Consider the following 19217-nt stretch of genomic DNA (forward strand, 5'->3'; position numbering starts at 1 on the left):
TTTAGCAAATTATTTGCCATTCTGGGTCAAGCCTGGCTGGTTAAGGTTAGGGTCATTGAACCAATTATCACATATGGTGGTTAACTTTATAAAGAAAACTGTCCCAAGGTCACATTCACTATAAAAATAAATTTGAAGGAAGAGGTAAAAAAAAAAAATTATAGATGTTATGAGTGACTAAGCATAATCCTGTCATATCCATGAAGCTAAAGAAAAAATAATTCAAATGCAAGGCCAGTTTCTCAGTTATTGGTGTTATCTTTGACTGGGAAAGACAGGATCTAAATATTATCAACCTTTTGTGGCAGCTGTTTGCTCATCTGTAACAAAGTGGGAAAAGAATCATTGTACTCAAAGGATTGTTAAGATAAGTGACCTATAAACATGCCTGCCAAGTGCTCCTTTAAACAGAAATTGCTCCGTGAAAGTCCCAGTAATGATCCAGTGGCCTGGAACGATCCAAGTTCAGCGTCCCAGCCTATCCATGTCCTTTTGTCATCAGGCAAGTAAATATTCCAGGCACTTCTGACCTCTGAGAAGTCCATCGGTTTTTTTGAGTTCATGAATGGTAGAACAAGGGAAGGACAACAACCTCTGATAGATCCACTCTCTTTAAAACCTTAGCTAGAAGTTTTAGGGGTGCCTGAGTGGCTCACTCCATTGAACGTCCAACTTTGGCTTCAGGTCATGATCTTGCAGTTCGTGACTTCAAGCCCTGTGTCGGGCTCTGTGCTGACAGCTTGGAGCCTGGAGCCTGCTTTGGATTCTGTGTCTCTTTCTCTCTCTGCCCCTTCCCCACTCATGCTCTGTCTCTCTCTCTCTCTCAGAAAATAAGTAAACATTAGAAAAAAAAAACTTATCTAGAAGTTTTAAATGGAGAATTGTGCCAGTCTGAAATGGGAGAATAGACTCTTAATGTCAGTATCAAACTATACGTAAAAAGGTAATTGGCAATAATTAACAAGTCCAGATTCACACTGATTTGAAAAGGGAGGTTAGCAATCAACTTTCAACCCATCACTCTATGATGCTGAAAAAAATCTATCCAATTAATTGGACAGCTCAAAAGCCTTCTAAAATAAGTTTCAGAAAACGAAAACGTTTGGGCCTCTTAGATAGGTGGCCCGGGACACTCCCTTGACCAAGAAGCAGATCAGCTACAGTTTCCCAAGGAGTCAGTCTGTACCAGTCTCGTTGAGGTTCTAATCCCCAAGCCTAGAATGGCTTTAAAGTCAAAGGTGGCTCCCAAGGACAGGATTCTTCTACCCTCCAGGGAGTAATGTCCAACAATGTGAGTTATGACTGGCAAAGTCACCTTGGAGCACCCTAGGAACCCACTTGACTTTGAATATAGAATGGAGGGACTAAGACTGGGGAGGGGTCTTAAATTACCTTGCTTCTCCAAAGAGACTTCCTTAGAATCAGGGCTAACCTAGAAGAGAGATAGCTGAGGTGTCTAAACACTCCTGAACACAGGACAAAAGGTGCCATTGTTGAGGACAGAGTGTTAAGAGCGTTGCCTATAAATTTCACAAGGCTGGTAAATGCCACCTGGAAATATCAGAACGATTACTTGTTAAATGATCTCACAGACCAGGATCATTCTTTTATATCATAAACACCATTCCAATGTTTCTCAAAATATGGTGAGGGGATCCCTGGTGTCAGAATCACTTGGGGGCGGGGGGGAGGTGTGCTTGTTCAAAATACAGATAACTGAACCCTACCCCGGACTCCTAAATCAAATCTTAGAGAATGGAGTTTAGCCCACAAACTTAATTTGTGAGGACCAACTCAGTTGATTCAGTTGACCCATATCAAGGCAGGAGAATTACTTGGTCTTTGTAGCACATCAGAAATTCAAAGACACTCACAGGTTAGAGATATGCCTATTTTCCCCAAAGTGTTCTATGTACCATAAAAATAAAAACAATACTTCTTGTGATGAGTTCTTAAGAACCATTCCAGTTTATTCTGCCCACATATAATAAATACTATTCTTAAAATGCAATTATGAGCATAAAATTATTGGTAAAAATATCAATTATGCTTCTCAAAAATATGCCTTTATCTTGTCACCAAAAGTAATTACGTTATTAAGGGAATTTATAGTTTTTTAAGTATCAGTCACTTAGCTGCAGGAACTTATTAAGCTGTCTTACTCCTCCCATACCCTTTTAGTCATCAGAATTTTTGTGATAAAGGTTTTTTATTATTTCTTCAACTATAAATTGTGAACCACTGCAACCAGCGATTAGGCTGAATATGAATTTATATCCAGGTTATAAATCCCTAAAAACATGTTTCATTAGAATTACTGAGGCAGTCTTAACTCTAGTAGATTAAATAGCCTCTGCAATAAAGCCCTGTTTACTTCTACTAAGGATTTTTTTTCTGCAAAACAATTCAGTTTTAATGCATTCTCTTAGGAAGCAAAAGAAAACAGTTTCTGATATACAGGCCACTGCAAAGCAGTAAACCAGTGTTGCACGGTAATGTGACAAACATCACATTTCTTTTCTAGAGGAATTTTTCCCCCTCTTATAAACTCTCTTTCCCCAAACCACGGCTATAATTATTTCACAAAATGTAGTTTGTCCTTCCCGAAGAGTCCAACACTCCTTTCCTCCCTCACCAAAATCACAAGTTCAGGCTGAATACTGAATGAAAATAGAACTTGAGAGGCAGTCTTTGTTTGTAGCATGTTGTTCCTACTAAGGGTTGCCCCCTACCCACACTCCACCCTAGTGGTCCAACTGAAGTGACTGCAGTGTACATGTTCTGTTTTAACAGATGGGCCGGCTGGCGGCTGCTCGGCTGTAAAACAGGAACTCGGAATCTACACCGAGTGGTATTGAACTAAATGCTTGTAAAGTTCATGGACGTACACTGACCCAGACAGACCAAGCAGATTCAGACATGCGCGCGCGCGCACACACACACACTCATCGTACACTCCAGAGATCAGAGGGTCCATCTCTCCACCCAAGGCAAGTTCAAGGCTATTTCCCCTTCCATATATTTCTATCTCACTCACCTATCAATTTTACACACACACATACACACACACACACACCCTACATATGCATATTCAAACATGAATAGTTATATATCTCAATGTTTTAGTATATTTTTGAAGAGAAATTTTCCCCTCAATTGTGTTTCCAAGTCTCTAGTATACTCAATACGCTCTCATTCACATCATATAAGAATTACAAGAAAAAATTACATTTAATTCTATTTGGTCCACACATAATCTAAAATACATGTACGCAACTGCCCTCAGAAAAACCAGCTGCTTTAACCCTTATCATTAAGACAGAGAAAAAATATCCCAGACTGGGTCACAAACGAAGTGTCAGGTTTCACCTTGAATCCTCTGTTGTCAGTTCCCGTCACAACTTCATCACTTCAACACACACCAACCGACCACCTGGTGGTCCCTTTCAGGGTCTTGTCTTGGATTCTCCCGGGCTCCCTGCAATGGGACAGACCAGCAACTGGCCCCCTGGTCCTAACGAAGTCCTTCGGACACACCTTGCAGGTGATGTGGAGGTCCGAGCACCTCTTGAGGGATGCGGTACAAGTGTTAATAGAAAGTAATTACTTTACAAAGTTTAATATCCGTGCTGTCAATTCCTTTCAGTAATTGCAAAGCACTGAAGCCCCTGCTACAGAACCTAGCTGGTCCCTTAAGTTCTCTGACAGCTCAAGACCCACCCAGAACACGATGGTCCCTGGTTCAGGCTACAGATCAGACACCTCCGCCGGGCTGTCGCGCCGCACCGCCTCTGGCGCGGGTTAATTTTTCAGAAACCCGTCCGCAAGCCATCTAGGAACTGTTTGTTGCCCGTTCACTGCGGGGCACCGCGGCCACCTCCCCCTCCCCCAGCGCGCGTGTCGCCGCCGCAGAGGGCCAGGGGACGCGTCCCCAGGCCCCACCTAATGATGGCAATTACAGCATGCCAAGTTCCTGAGAACGCAGAGCCGCGTCCCGGACCGAGTTGCGACGCTCTGAAACAAGTTCGGGAGCGGGGATACTGGCAAGGAGTAAATCCCGCCCGGCCCTGACCTCCCCACAGTCGCCACGCTAGGACCGACGCACCGACGCCCGCCAGGACCCGTCCAGTCCCCCGGCTCTCCGAACAACGCCAAGAGGAGCCGCTCGCCTTGCGCGCGGCCACTCACCCTCCTCGCCGAGTCCCGATCGCAAACCGACGCCCCTGCAGCAGGTCCTGAATCCCAAGTTGCCCCCAACCGGCGACTGTTCTGGACCTAGCGGACCCGGCACATTGGTTCGGGCAGGCACCTCTGAGGGAGCACGACAAGCCCGGCGGGCGCCCCGGCTCAGCAGCCGCTCCAAACGCGTTGACAATTCATGGACCTGCTCAGCGAATGAGGCGGACCGCGGAGCTGAGGCTACCCGGCTTTNCAGGAATCCGGGAGGCGGCGGGCAGGGCCGAGCGCCCGGCTCCGCCCCTCCACCGCCGTCCAATCGCCCGCGGCTGAGGGCTGGCGCTGAGACGCGCCGGCGGCGGGGAAGTTGGCTGCGGTGGGGAACCTGGGCTGCGGGCGAGCGCTGGGGGGACAGCTGCGCCGGGACCCGGGCGCCTCGGGAGGGAAGTGGCAGCTCCTGAAGGCCCCTGGCAGAGGGAGGCCTGGAGCGCCCAGAGCCCCGGGAGCCGCAGCATGTCGGCGCGCTGTGAAGCCACAAGCCAAGCTGCAGCGCAGACCGACTGAGGATTAGACAACGCCCACACCTGGTGTGCGCGGGAGGCGCCGAACTTGGTGTCCCCGAAGGAGCCCCAGCGAGGAAACCGAGACCCATAGAGGGTGAGTCCCGGGCCGCTTCACCCAGTCACGTTTGAAGGCCCGGGCCTGGAACTGGCAGCTTCAGGCTCCCTGGAAAAGGTTCTGGTTCCGGTTTGGTGGTTATCTCCAAAACAAAACTCCGACCCTGCGGACCTCCTGGAAAGTTCATCACATGTCCCTTCCTCAAGTCTGCTTTCCTACCAGCAGCAGCAGCAGCAGCAGCAGCAGCAGCAGCAGCAAACCCTGCCGGGCGCCTGAGGCGCTTGGCCCGAGCCCGGAGGCGAAAGGGCGGCTCAGACGCTAGACGGCGCCGGAGCCCTCGGTACCCAACCTTGGTTTGGGCTGCCCTGTCGGGGGACTTCCTTAGCATGGCTCCTGCTGCTATTGACCCTTGAGTCCGCCAGAGGGCCAGGGCCGCCCAGTCCTCGCGGGCAGGAACGCCTGCGAGTGAAGCCACAAGTGCCCACAATACACGCTGTCGTGCCCTGCCCCTTCGGGTGTTCCTGGACCGAGCTCAGAGACCTCCTAGTGGCGGGCATCGGAGGATCCTGAGCCGTCTGGTCGGTCGCAGCCCAGTAGCCCCGGAAGGTTCTGTGGGCTCTGCCCTTCCTGGCCGCTCCCGGTCACTGCTGCTCCTTTCGTTGGTGGGGATGTGTTTAGCCTTTACCTTGGCTTCATTTTACACATACACGGAGCTGTAGGCATAAAGAGTCAAAAAGCAAAGGGGTTGGGTGTTGCTTTCCAGGCTGAGGCCTGGAATGTTAGTAAGCTCTAGGCCGGTAGCTTTGGGTGCATAGCGCCCAGTGTGTGCCTAGAGCTGCACCTGGCTTAGGTAGGCCGCTCAAACCATGTTAGTAAAACGAAATTGTGCCTGGTAGGAAAATGGTCAAGCTTTCATGTGCCCTGGCACCTTCCTCACTGACCTCAGTGAGGTCCCTCAGATTCACAAGTCCTGAAGGGTTTAGTTTCTTGTGTGGGAGGGAGTATGGACTTTTATGGGTGTTACTTCAGTAGCTGCTTGGCCCTCCTACAGACCTGCATCATAGCTCAGCTCTCATGAGTAGGTTCTGATGAGGGTCATTGGCAAGAAGGAAGGGCAGAGGTCCAAGGCTAGAAAGGAATTGAAATGGCCCTGCTGGCAGGGAAGGCTACAGCTCTGAGGTGAGCTCTGGCCTGGTTTGAGTTTCAGGTTGTGTCTCCTCAGATCGCTGTCTCATGGGGGGAAAGGTCCATAAGACAGGCTGTCAAGCAGGACAGTCAGGCTCTGGATAGTCCTTAGTAGGCCTTGAAAACTGATTTGGGTTGCAGAAATTCCTCATTCAGTGAATCAAAGGACTGGTTGTAGGCAAGGGAGTCTTCCATTCACTTGCAGGGGTTGGCTTACCGTGCTGCTGAGTAGCTTGAGACAATGGCCTTTGCCCACAGGAGTGAGCCGTCGGCCACCTTAATGGAATACACACCAGGTGTCTGCCTAGAGTCAGACCTGAAAATAAAGGGGAAAGTAGATTTCCTTGGATTCTTTTTTTCCCCCACTCCTGGATGTTACTAGAGAAAGAGTTTGCCAACAGTATTTATCATGTTATCACCCTGTGAAGGTTTTTCACAGACACTAGTGGTTATTTTAAAAATCACCTTGGTAATAGGAGCCAAACATGCTATTGACTGTACTTGTATAGTATTTGTGTTAGATGATGAAAAAAGGAAATAGGAAATTTCTTTTTATGAAATAAGAACTAGACAAGTGACTTCTGTTTCCTGATTTCCAGGGTTTTCCATCTGTTTGTTCAGACAGACCTGCTTGTTCACAGGTTTTTGGACAAGTAACTGGTCTTACTTTCCTGTATAGACCGGATGACATGTAAGAGACAGCACATCTAGACTACACTCGTATTTCCATACATTCTTCTGTTGTAATTGGTATTTGATAAGAGTTTGTCACTCTGGCACAGACTTATTCCTTGGGCTGTCATTCTCCCAGTGATGTCTTGAGTGTGTGCTGTCCCCATATTCTACACGGGAAAATGAGATCTGTGCCTTGTGTGAGAACTCATTGTAGTCCTATCTGTATGAAGCAGAAAACCATGGAAATCTAGACATAGAAGACACTTGCTTAGTGTGAACCTATTTCATCGAAGGGAATTTCTTTCCCTCAAAGGGACAAAGAAGTTTGTGGAATGGCTTGGGAATGAGAAGACTGAGGTGAGACTCTGGAAGCTGAGCTAGTCCTTTTGTGGAAATGTGAGCAAATTTCCCTTCAGGCATTGTCACCCATCTCTGACACGGAAACAATATTTTGGAGCCTTGTAAATTTCAGCAGGATATGACTGATAGGAGCCATGGGTTCTAATCTGAGCTGTAAGTGCTCCTGGCAGTCACTTAACCTCTGTTTACCCCTGCTTCCTCTCCATAAAGCAGCAGTGGCAGAATTGGCCCACTCTGTTAAGCTACTTAAGGGGGACACAGTGACAGCGGTTACAAAGCACTGCCAGTTCATGCCATTTATAGCAGTCGTGATTGTTGAAAAGGAGGACAAAATAATGTTGGAATAGGAAAACAGTGTGGTCTGAACACTTTCTGTCTACACTTGGAATTTCTCTTTCTTTTAATCTCATTGGATTATTGTCCTTTTAGTCTATAAATGGAAATGAGGGAAAAGGGCCCTTACAATCCTTTTTCTTTGATTACCCAGTGTTTTGGAAGCTTTGCTCAAGTGAATAGTGTTTTTCCCTCTTTTCCGTTTCCACCACCTCTCTCAACATGTATTCACTTTGAAAATTATTCACAATTTGAACAGGCTGAGCTAAAGACCTTAGTCAAGAAATACAATCAGAAGCAGCAGATTCTAATACCAGCTATGCCATAGGTTCGTTCTGAGACTACACGCAAGCCATTAACCTGAGTTTCCCAACTACAACACAGCAATTCTTCTGATGAATTTCACAGAAAGGAGAGATAACTCATGATAAGGCACTCTGAAATATTAATTGCCCTAGGGAGGACACAGTGTCTTGTAGATGATTTTGCAAACTCAGGTATTGGTGTTAATTTGTACACAACTAGGAGCTATTTTGTAACAGAGGGATGGCTCTGGCACAAAGTCTGCAGCCAGGGGGATACCACCCATAAAACACTGATCTCTCATGCATTTAAAGGATAATGCAGGCGCCCCCTGTGAATGTGATATTGCCACAGGTCCTACCAAGTAAAAATGGGGTAACAGAAATGTGTGGGAAAGGGAAGCCTCTGTTTTATAAAAACGTGGGATTTCCTCATAGAGGCCCTGGAAGAAAATCTACACCGAACTTCTTAAAAATGGATGCCACACTGTGAGGACAACTCTGATGAAAGGCCAGAATGATCTTAGGAAAATAAATGCCCTGGTACATAAAACTACACACATTGGTCAGAAGGCCACCAGAAGAGATTTAAAAATACTGTTAATTTTAAAACTTCAGGACAGAATGAGTAACATTGAGGAATTTGGAAAGGGAGGGTCATACACTCAAGAGGTGAAAAATACACTCCCAACCTAAGTAAAAAATAAGAACAGTAGGGTGTTCTAAGAAATAGGACAAACAATATGGGCTCTGGAAACATGATCGAATGAAGGTTTCACTTCTTTTCTATTGCTTCCTAACTTTGAGACCTCGGACAAGGTGCTTAACTTCTCTGAGATAAATGGGGTGGGGATGAAGAATATTGAGTTTCTTCTCTTGGGCTTATGATGAATCTCAAGCAAGAATCTCTGTGTAACTCCTAGCACAGGGCTGGGCTCATGTTGGGCCCTCTGCTGATAATAATGCCTCATATTTAATTGACACTCACTATGTGCCCTGCAGTGTTCCATACCTTTTCATCTAATTACTCACCTGATGCTCACAATCACTCCCTCGCGTTGCTACTGTCTCTCCTCAGAGTTGCTATCTATGTGGAAGGACTATTCTAAGATTCATATCCTGCTATGGACTAAAAGTCAGAAGCCTCTTTTAGTAATAGTATTTTCAACTAGCATTGCCTGCTTTCCTATGGAAAGGGCTAATCCAGTCTTTGCTGGTACCTCAGTTAGGTTGCATTGATCACTTGGTAACATACACTACAATAAAGCGAGTGACAGATTCAGAATTCGGGACAAAAAGGGCCACAGAAAACAAATGGTGCTTCAAAACTCCAAACCACTTCCAAGTCTCAGACTATAAGCTCCTCAATTTGGGCTTCCAGACAGTGTGCTCATCATTAGGATTTGGGATTTAAGGAAAGTTAGTTCCCTTGAGGCAGCAATGTGGGAACGGTCATTGGCTAAAGAAGGAAGAGAATGGATTATCCCTAAGAAATGAATTGTATCATTGGTTATTGTGAATACCCCAAATTATGACAGATTCATGTGTAAGTATGCCAGGGGAAAAGTAGCCGTGAGCTATAATACACGCAATCATTTATTACCCAAGAGAATTTAGGTGCTAATGTGGACGGTTTTGCATCTGTGAGATTCTGAAACCCACAAAGGATTCCAAGATATAAAGCCAAATAAAACATAATACAGAGGGAAATGATTTTGATTATGTAACATTTATATATAGCATTTCGTTTTACATTTTCAAATTGCTTTTCAGTCATTGGTTTATTCTTCATAGCACACCTGGGGAGCACATCCATGCTGTTATCCGCTGTTCACAGCTGAGGCAACTGAGACTGAAGGCAAAGTGTTTTGTCCAAGAGCACAACAGGGGCAGGGTGAGAAATCATGTGTTTATTCAATCACGGGTCTATTCAGCACCTACCCTTGGCAAGGTACCACGGTGCGTGGTGTGATCTGCTGGGGCAGAAAATGTTTTGTGGATTCTGTCTCCAGAAGTGCTCTAGCCAGCAAGGACCAGGGTTTAGAGGAGGAGAAGGTGAGTCCCCCAGATTCCTGGAGACAGTGGGATTTGAGCCCCTGGAGAGGTGGGTAGAATTTTGGCAAATAGAGGCTGAGGGTGGTGTGAATGCCAGAGCCAGGAAGGTGGGCAAATTCGATGTGTATTGGGGAATGTTTGACTACAGCAGGGCATTTGTCAAAAAAGGGCTGGTGAGAAAGCAGATTTTCCAGCACATTGAATGTCCAGCTAAATATATAGATTTTAGCCTGTGGGCAATGAGAACTTGACTCCTCTCTGACTTCTTCCATTCCCTCATTATTGTAACATGCACTGAGTGCTAATATACACTTGGTCTCCAGATGTTTTCTCATACACGGGCTTTTCTAAGCTTCACAGCATTGCAACGAGATACCTAATATTTTTCCTCCTTAAGTGGATGAGAAAACTAATGCATCTGGTAATTCAGACTTGCCCACCATTATGAGACTAATAACTGACAGATGTGGAATTTGGAAGCAGGATTTTTGACTTCCTCATAGGTGTTTATGGAAAGAAGGGTGCAGTTTCTGGACATTGTATTCACAATGCTCATCTAATAATATGTCCTTCACCCTAGCTCAATGTCTTTCCAGAAAGGAAAAGTAAATAGGAGAAAAATAAAATTAATTTCTTAACACATACTTTATTTTATTTCTAAAGTCAGCTGCAGGTCAATAAGAAAGACAAAGACAAATTGTGCTCTACAGTTGACAACAAATGTCTGCCATTTGATAACTTTAGTCTTGTGAGTACCTTTAATATATTTGGATCTCAGCTTAGTCTTTCCACTAAGCTGGAATCTCTCTCTGGAGTTGGTCAGTTCGGTCCCTAATCCTTTTCCCTTAGCATGCAACCCAACCCTTTTATTGTAGTGTCCTGTGTGGTCTCCATCTCAGCTTGAATTTCGCCCATCAAGAAATAGCTTTTTCTCTTCAGATACTGGCTACTAATTAGCATTTTTACTGTTTAATCATCAGGGCTAAAATACAAGTGAGAGAAGTCTTATTGTTAATCCAAAAATGCTTAGAAAGGAAACTGGCTGCTTATTTAAATCTTCCTATAAAGAAATAAAGAGATGCTCTCAAGAGGTGGGTGGATACTTAGGTGACATAAAAATTAAAACTGAAAATTTTAACATTTGTTAAATACGGCGCTTCGCATTGATCGGGTTTTGTGGAAGAGTCTTTTATTTTGCTTTTTTGTTTTGTCTTTCTGTTAGTTTTGTTTTGTTTTGGTGGAAAATTTCTGTCCATGATCAGTCAGAGAAGTCTTCCTCGAGAGCCAATACCTGCTACAAATGACAGACCAGTATTGACCCTATATGTGAAGACAAACAGGAAACCACTAAAACAGAACTTTTCAGAATCCTAGATCTAATACGTTACATTTTCCTTGTTTCTCAACCCTCTCGTATCTTGTTTGGCTTTGCCCAGATTATATTTTATGACCCAGGTTATAGAGAAATCCACAAGTAAATGGTCAAGTGCTTTTCCATGTTTTTTGTTTGTTTCTTAAAGAGCTTGAAAGGGAGTAAAGTTAACATGTAAGGATCATTAAATTTCATCTCAGATCTTAAGGATTCTCTGTGAAAGATAAAGAAAACAAGCACTGGACCAGAAAACTGTATCTAATTTCTTCTCTCTCTTAACATGCCATAACTTTTTCCTGTGCTTTGTAGGCGAGCAGTGGGCTGGGACAAGGTGGTCCCTGTTTCACTGAGGAAAGTGATAAAACTAATCCATGTTGTCTTGGCTTCTAGATCTGCAAAACAGGGATGCTTACCCTGACATAGAGTGAAAACAGAACTTTGAAAGACTCAGAGGAAATCATACAACTTACTGTAACCATTTGCATCTCTTTACAGGAGAAAAATCCACAATACATACATCTGGGGATTTTCTGTATTGATGGAAGAAAGTGTTCAGGATACCTAAGTGAATCCCATTGAAGGCATGTATTAGCATTAATTTCTCCTAAACTATTGAAATTGAAGCCAATGTGGCTCTTTCTCTCCTTAGGATGTGCAACAAACATGATAAAACTCTCAAAGATGATTGAGGTCGAAACATGCTAGAATTAGCCTTGTTTAAAAACCAGTAACTATGCACAATAGATAACTTTCACAACCAATGAGACAGAGGCTCTTTTCACAGGAGTTTCTGAATTTTTTTTTTTGACATTTACTCATTTTTGAGAGACAGAGTGTGAGTAGGGGAGGGGCAGAAAGAGAAGGAGACACAGAATCCAGGGCAGGCTCCAGGCTCTGAGCTGTTAGTACGGAGCCTGATGTAGGGCCTAAACTCACAAACCGTGAGATAATGACCTGAGCTGAAGTCAGACTGAGCGAACAGGCACCCCAGGAGCTTCTGAATTCTGAACAAAGTCAAATGGGTTATTGAGGGTAGCAAAATATTATGTGAGAAGTTAATGACATTTCATCTTGATGTCTGCTGAAGGCCAGTTTAGGAAGCCTCTGGAAACCGGCATGTCAGCTGACTAAACCCTGGGAGTCTTTGTGGGGAGGTTGTTGGTCTTGTCCTGAGTAAAGGACCCAAGGTCACTGAATTATAGCATCTCAAGGAACTTTTCATAGCCTCCACAGTAAGCACTACAATATTATCCACAGATATAAGTACTCAGTAAATATTTGTTTGATAGAATTTAATTGTTAGCAGGATCTGAGCTTAACCAAAGCAGACAACGCCCTTGGAAGTATGACCAATCCCTCCGGAGTCTAGAGAGTAAAGAGGATGGTCAAGGTCAATTGTCCCCAGAAAGGTCATGCTTGCTTAGAATTTGTAGCTCAAATCAGCTGCGGTGGGCATTAATTCTCATTCAGAATCAAAGAAACTATTCAATTGCAAATGAATCAGAATATGTAATTGGACCTGGCCCTTGAAAGTTTTGTGGTCTTTTCAAAGCAAAATGGAAAAAGGGAAAACTATGTCTGTTTTCTGACTGCCTTTTCCGAGAAGCTGAAAATCTATTGCAAATGAGTTTTTGGTTGTGGGTCATCATCCTTACAAGTCCTGTCTTTGGTTCCAAGGTTAGAAACTCTTCCTCTGCCTCCCAGTCTCACCCATCTCCAACTTGAAGTGGGTCTCAGAGTCTCATTTTGACCCTATATTCTTTCAGCCATGTGGGGGAGGATGAGAAGAGGCTAAATATAGCCCTGGAAAAAACAACCAGCAAACTAGAAAACACCTTCAGGCTTAACATCAACAGTGAGTATGTAGCATTAGCTTAAAATCTTGTGTGAACACTCACGAATTTTTTCTAAGAATATTTTTCAGAAGAGTGTGTTTCTTAGATATAATCTCTAAATTGCATTATGAAAGATAAATGAGAAGGTTAACAAACTATATTTCAGGGCTGTTTTACATATTTGCTGCCATAATGATTAGCTCTGTCTTTCTTTGTGAGTATAGATTTTGTCACTTTATTAGTCTTGCTGGAAAGGGAGAACTTCTGTACTTTGGTGTTGGGAAAGGATCTTTGAGATGATGATGAAGGTAGCAGGAAAGGCTTGGGCTTATTTTGGAATTCGTTTCATTTTAAAAGGCTGTGACTAGATCTTCGTACCTGTCTAATAAGCATGCATGTAACATTTTTATGTTTGCTAAGTGCACTGCAGTGCCCCATTAGTTTCCACAATACCCCCTGAGTGTGGGTCAGTCTTACTGCCAACAGTTTACATTTGAGGGAATTTCAGACACAAAGGGATTATGTGATTTGTACAAGGTCACCCAGCATGCAAGCCTCGCTAAGAAAAGATGACTGCAAAGCTCTTTCCAAATAAAAAGTGCCCTATAAATGTTAGGTAGTATTAATGGGCATGATCCCAGGATGAGTAAAATACTCTCTAGGAGTCAAGTGCTCATGCATGTTCTATATGATTAATTCTTTTAACCTCAGGGCAACTTTTGAGATAAGAATTCTTGAACTTGGCTATGCATCGGAAACATCTTTATAGCTTTTAGAACATGTAAGCGCCTGGATCCCTACCCAAGTTTAGAATCATGATCTGGGAGGCGGGACCCAAATAATTTATGTCTTGTAAAAGCCCCACAGAGGATTCGGATAGTCAGCCAGGATGGAGAACCAGTATCCTAGACAGACTATAATAATAACCTCAGACAAGCCAAGAGCAACAAGAAAATATACCATGGAGTCCATTTAGGAGAAAAAGTCTAGCCTCTTCCAGGCTTCTGTTTACCTGGTTCACAACTATTATTAACAAAGTACCTGCCTCCATGAAAAAGTCAACTGTAGTATCTATGTGTGGAATTCCAGGAAATAGCGCTGAGATTAAAGTTCATTTAAGAACCGCCCGTGTTTTTTACAATTTACTGGGTAAATTTACTGGGACTCTTCTTGTGTTATTACTGTTTCCACTCTAATATTTTTATTTAGAGTGCCTTTATTTAGAGTAATAATCAACAGTGAAAAACCTCTGGTAGCTCTCCATTTACCCATCTTTCAAACATTTATTGAATACTTGCCATATGGAGATGACAGAGTGAAAATAATGTTCTTTGTCCATTGGAGTTTATCATCAAGTGATAAAACAGACACAGGCCAAACAAACGAAAACCCTTTGATACTAAGCCATACATATGAAATGACACTCAGAGTGTACATGAGGCATGATAATTGCTAAAAAGTTGTAACAATCCAAATGTCATTAATTTAAAAAATAAAGCACAGTGTATCCATACGTCGGACTATTATTCAACAATAAACTGGAATGAAGTACTGATATGTCCTAAAACATGGATGAACTCTGGAAAAAATATGTAAAATGAAAAAAGCCAGTCACAAAGATCCACGTATTATAGGATTCTAGTTATATGAAGTTTCCTGAACACACAAATCTATAGCAATAGAAAGTAGATTAGGATTGCCTAGGGCTGGGAGAGAGCAAGATGGGAAGGGACTCTTAATGGGTATAGGATTCCTTTATGGGGTGATTAAAATGTTCCAAAATTGTGATGAGGGTACAACTCTGACTGTACTAAAAAAGAACATCAAATTGTACACTTTACCTGGGTGGGTTGTACGGTATGCAACTTATATCTCAGTAAAGCATATATGTACATATATATGGTACTGTATGAGATTGGAGGAGATAGTGATTGATCTGAGTTGGAATAAAGGGTGGAAAATTTCCTGGAGGAAACTGCAGTTGAATTGAAACAGAAGGATGATTTTGTAAGAAGGGAAGGCTCAAAGATACGAAGTGATGGTGTTTTAATGCAAGGGTAATTTGTCTGGAATCAGTGGAAATTAGGATGCATGAATGATACACTATATAGGGGCTAGATGCAGGGCTTTTGCGATGATGCTGAATTCTGTAGTTTGGTCTTCATTTCTGTGGGCAGTGGAGTGCCATGATGGGATTGTGAATGGCCTGTGATTTGGAAGGATAATTAGAGGTGATGATAAGATGGATGGGAGATGGGGTGGGAGGCTGGTGAGCAGAGGAGACCATTTAGGAGGCTGGGCTTTTGCAGTATACAGACAAGAGATGATAAAGCCCTGAATCCTAATGGCAGTAGCAGTGAACACTGAAACAGGGAGATCGATCGATTACAGGAAATCCTTAAGAAGTCAAATCTTAAAACTTGGTGGTGCTGGGGAGTAGGTAAGAAGACCAGGATATATACAACACAGTAATTGTATTGTATTGTATTTTGCTTTTTGTTTTTTGAGAGAGAGCATGCGTGCATAAGCATAAGTGCGCAAGTGTGGGGGAGGGGGCAGAGAGAGGGAGAGAGAGAATCTTAAGCAAGCTCTGTCCATACTGTCAGCATAGAGCCAGATGCAGGGCTCAATGTCAAGACTGTGAGATCATGACCTGAGCTGAAATCAAGAGCTGGACGCCTAACCGACTGAGCCACCAAGGCTCCGGTATAGCCCAGTATTTTAGAGCACACTAAGGCCTAGCTCCTCTTTTATTAAGTTACTTAGAATCATAATGCAAAAACTGTTGGTGAAATAACACCAGGCAGATACATTGTCGCTCTTTAATAACTTGTCAGCAAAGTTTTGATTACAGAGCCTGCTATTTCTTAACAAAGGAATATATACTGTGAATAAAAGGATGGATTGAAGTGAGAAATTCTAACCATTCTTTAAGCTCTTTGGAATCAGACCTTCCCTTGTTGGCAACGAAGCACTAATTTATGGCCTACTCTGAATGACTAAGTATTTACCCCTTGCTCAGATAGCTTCCCTAGAAACACTTCCTTTGGTGTGAGCAACTTGGATTTACTGCCAGGGCAACACCTCTCATCCAACACCCACGCTGCCTCTTGGCTTGGTGCTCACCAGCAGGTGTTCATAAGCAGCATTTTGTTTTGCTTCTAATAAGAGCACAGTCTCAGAAAAGCATAGGCTGAATGCACCACACATTATAACTTTCACTTACAAGTGTTCTCACAGGGGAGATCTGAAACTGTGGGTGTCTTTAGGATCCGGAAGACATAGACTGCCTTTTGCCTTAATTATGCCAGGCCACACCTATGTTTTCCATAAGAAGGAGGGACAGCCAGATCCTGGGCAAGTCAAATAGAAACAGTCTCTCCCACTGCGTGGCAGTGCATTCCCTGGGAATCTGTTATGGCCGCCTCCGTGGGCTCTGGAAGGTGTTGGCAATGACGCTGCCTGCTGCTAGCAGAGTTTGGGAATAGCATCCCTGACAAGTGCCGCACGTGAGTTTAACCAAGCAGGAAACACCATTTAGAACACCACTTGCTGAGTTGTGACTCTTATCTGTGCCTGTCAGTGAACAATGACTACAACAAGCCCTGTTCAATCACAGTTGTTAGCAGAGCTAATTACAGCTGTCTCAGGAGGGAGCAGTCCCAACAGATGCCCCTCAGGGACTTCATCACAGGTTCAAACATCGGCTTTGCAGGTAAGCAATGGAAACTGGCCCCTTGGGGGCCTTTAAACAACAGTTATCTGCAACTCTGAACATGGATCCATCTTCATTCCACAGTTGGCAAGGGATCATTTTCAAAAGAGAATCACCACCAAAGAACGAAGGAGGAAAGGGACACTTAAAGCCAGGAGGGTAAATGTTTTGGATTAAATGAGAGCAGAACTCAGTATTATTCCTTGGGCCGTCTTTGACTCACTGCATGACTCGATGGAGGAGGTCACTTCCCTTTTCTGGGCCTCACTGTTCTCATCTCAAAAATAAAGATAATAACACTGGCTCTATTTATGTCACAGATTGCTGAAAGAATAAAATAAAACAGACAGTTTAAAAAAATTAAAGTTGGGGAAAAATAGAAAATGCCATACAGTTCTAGGTAGTGTAACTATTACTCCCCATCTCCTGTTCTCCATTTTACTAACAAATGATGAAAGGGAATAAGAAAAAAAAAAATCTGTGCTGCTGCAGAATATCAGACTTTAGTTTCTTTTTCAAAAAGTTTTTAAGCATTTATTTATTTTTGAGAGAGAAAGAGTGTGAGTGCAGGAGGGGCAGAGAGAAAGGAAGACAGAGGGTCCAAAGCAGGCTCTGCGCTGTGAGCACAGAGCCCACGTGGGGCTCAAACTCACGAACCATGAGATCACGGCCTGAGCTGAAATCAAGAGTCTTCCACTAACCAACTGAGCCACCAAGACACCCCTCAGACTTTAGTTGCTGATGCCTCTGAGTGGTACTATGGTTTGCTCGTCTTCAGATTTACTCCCTCCCCCTCCCCAGTTCATTCTGGTGGAAACTCATCTTTAGTTTGAGGGGTTGGAGAAGACCCCTGTAATCTCAAGAGGCCAAAGCCTTGCACCCTTCTAGTCTTATCTAAATGTCACCTACTGTAGTCTGTCTTAAAGGCTTCCTCTCTCCCTTTCCTGAGACTTCTGATTTAGGAGGATGTCTTCCCTGAATGAGTCCCACAGTCAGGTTGGGGTTCAAGGGGACCCTTCCAGGACAGAACTGAGAATTTGTAAGGTGTGCTGAACCTGTTTTAATCCGGGTCTCTAACTACATTCTTGTTCCTGCTAAAAATCTCAGCATACTTCTAACCAAGCAAGGCACGTCTACCTATCTGATGGTGCTGGCACTGACAGAAAAGGATCATATTATGGACTTGGACTTGGCAGAGAAGAAGAAGATTTCTTTCCAACATTTGAAGATGTATCTTTTCCAGATATGCAAAACCAGTCAGAGCACTAAAAAATACCAATGAAAAGTGATCATGTTTTGTGAAGTCATTCTTGACTTCATAACAAAAAGGAAGATTTATAAAGATCCCAAATTCATGGTTTTAAAAAATGACAATAGGGTGCCCATGGGGTTGTTAGACTCTTAACCTGCCCCTTTAGGGTGAGGCGACATCTCCACTTAAATGAAGCCCTTACATTCAGTGTTTGAATTTCCCCTTTTCCCTTTTCTCCTCCCAATCATTTATCTTTTTTTCAATGTTCAGCATAAGTAAAAAGTCTAAGTAGAGAATTGCACATAATTGTAGGCTCTGCACCATTGGCAAAGTGATGCTTCTTCCTCAGTATTTGTAATTTTATGTTCTGCTCTTGCTTACTCCTGGAAAATTTATGGAGAATGACAGCAGTGTCCTTTATTTCTGTTGAAGGCATCCTTTGGTCTCACTTTGTGTTTAGGTTATAAAACACATCAAGAAATGCAATATTGCATTTTCTGTGTAATCACACATATACAAATAGAAAATACCATTTTAAAGGAATCAAGCTAAAGGGGGGAATAGATAATTATGTTTTAGCTGTTATAGTTGCTTGGTAAGGTAAAGAGATTTAAAGGAAAAAAAAAAAAACTTTGGTAACTCAAAGACTGATCCCTCTGGACATGTTGGCCTGTACCTGCCAGCTGGGAGGTTGTTTTATGCTGGTAGGTGAGAACTCCATGGCTTCTCTTGCCTTCTCAACCTTTCCTTTATTAAGGGCTTAGAGAAATGTGACAATGCTAAAAACTCTAACTTGAAAATGCTTCACAAAACAGGATCCTTGCCAAATTCAAGAATCTTGCTAGTTTGCAAGATGAGAGCTGTGATGCAGAACAAAAGGCTGATACTAGAAGTCAGCAATCACAATGGGAATAAATCCCACAATCTGATTTCTGAATGTCTTAATCTCCTTCGACCTTAAAAGAGTGATGCTGGCCTTACTTTGGGATAACTTTACAAAGAGAACATAGAGGGAGGTGGCGTTAAGTCCTGAAACTTAGCTCCTCTGGCAGTTCTTTCCCAACTTCTAATACCTCCTTTTTTACCAGCTCATGAATAGACGCCCATTTTCACTTCTTAGCATTACATTCGTAACAAAAAACAGATGACAGTGCCTCCCTTGGCTGTTCAAGGAATAAGGGAGTTTCTCAGCTGCCAGTTTAACTTAGTCCCATGATGCACTTGTACATTTTAGCCCAGTTTTGAGGAAGGTGGTTTCTTTAGTCTGTTTCTCTCTTTCTTCCCTTAGTGGGCAGGGCATGGGTTGACCTTGTCAAGAGGACTTGAGGTAGAGGAGGCA

General features: G+C 43.4%; 1 protein-coding gene across 1 annotated transcript in view; it reads right to left on the bottom strand.

The window, feature by feature from the left end:
• The window catches only part of MARCHF3 (membrane associated ring-CH-type finger 3), a 142696-nt gene extending 138284 nt beyond the window's left edge, over positions 1 to 4412 (bottom strand). The window contains exon 1 of the mRNA XM_077768907.1: positions 4189 to 4412. The gene's annotated coding sequence lies outside the window, so the exon portion shown is untranslated. The remainder of the gene's footprint in view (positions 1 to 4188) is intronic.
• Between the last annotated feature and the right edge of the window lie 14805 nt (positions 4413 to 19217).

The sequence above is a fragment of the Crocuta crocuta genome, unplaced genomic scaffold (assembly GCF_008692635.1).
Source record: "Crocuta crocuta isolate KB4526 unplaced genomic scaffold, BGI_CrCroc_1.0 scaffold64, whole genome shotgun sequence".
Classification (NCBI taxonomy): Eukaryota; Metazoa; Chordata; class Mammalia; order Carnivora; family Hyaenidae; genus Crocuta; species Crocuta crocuta.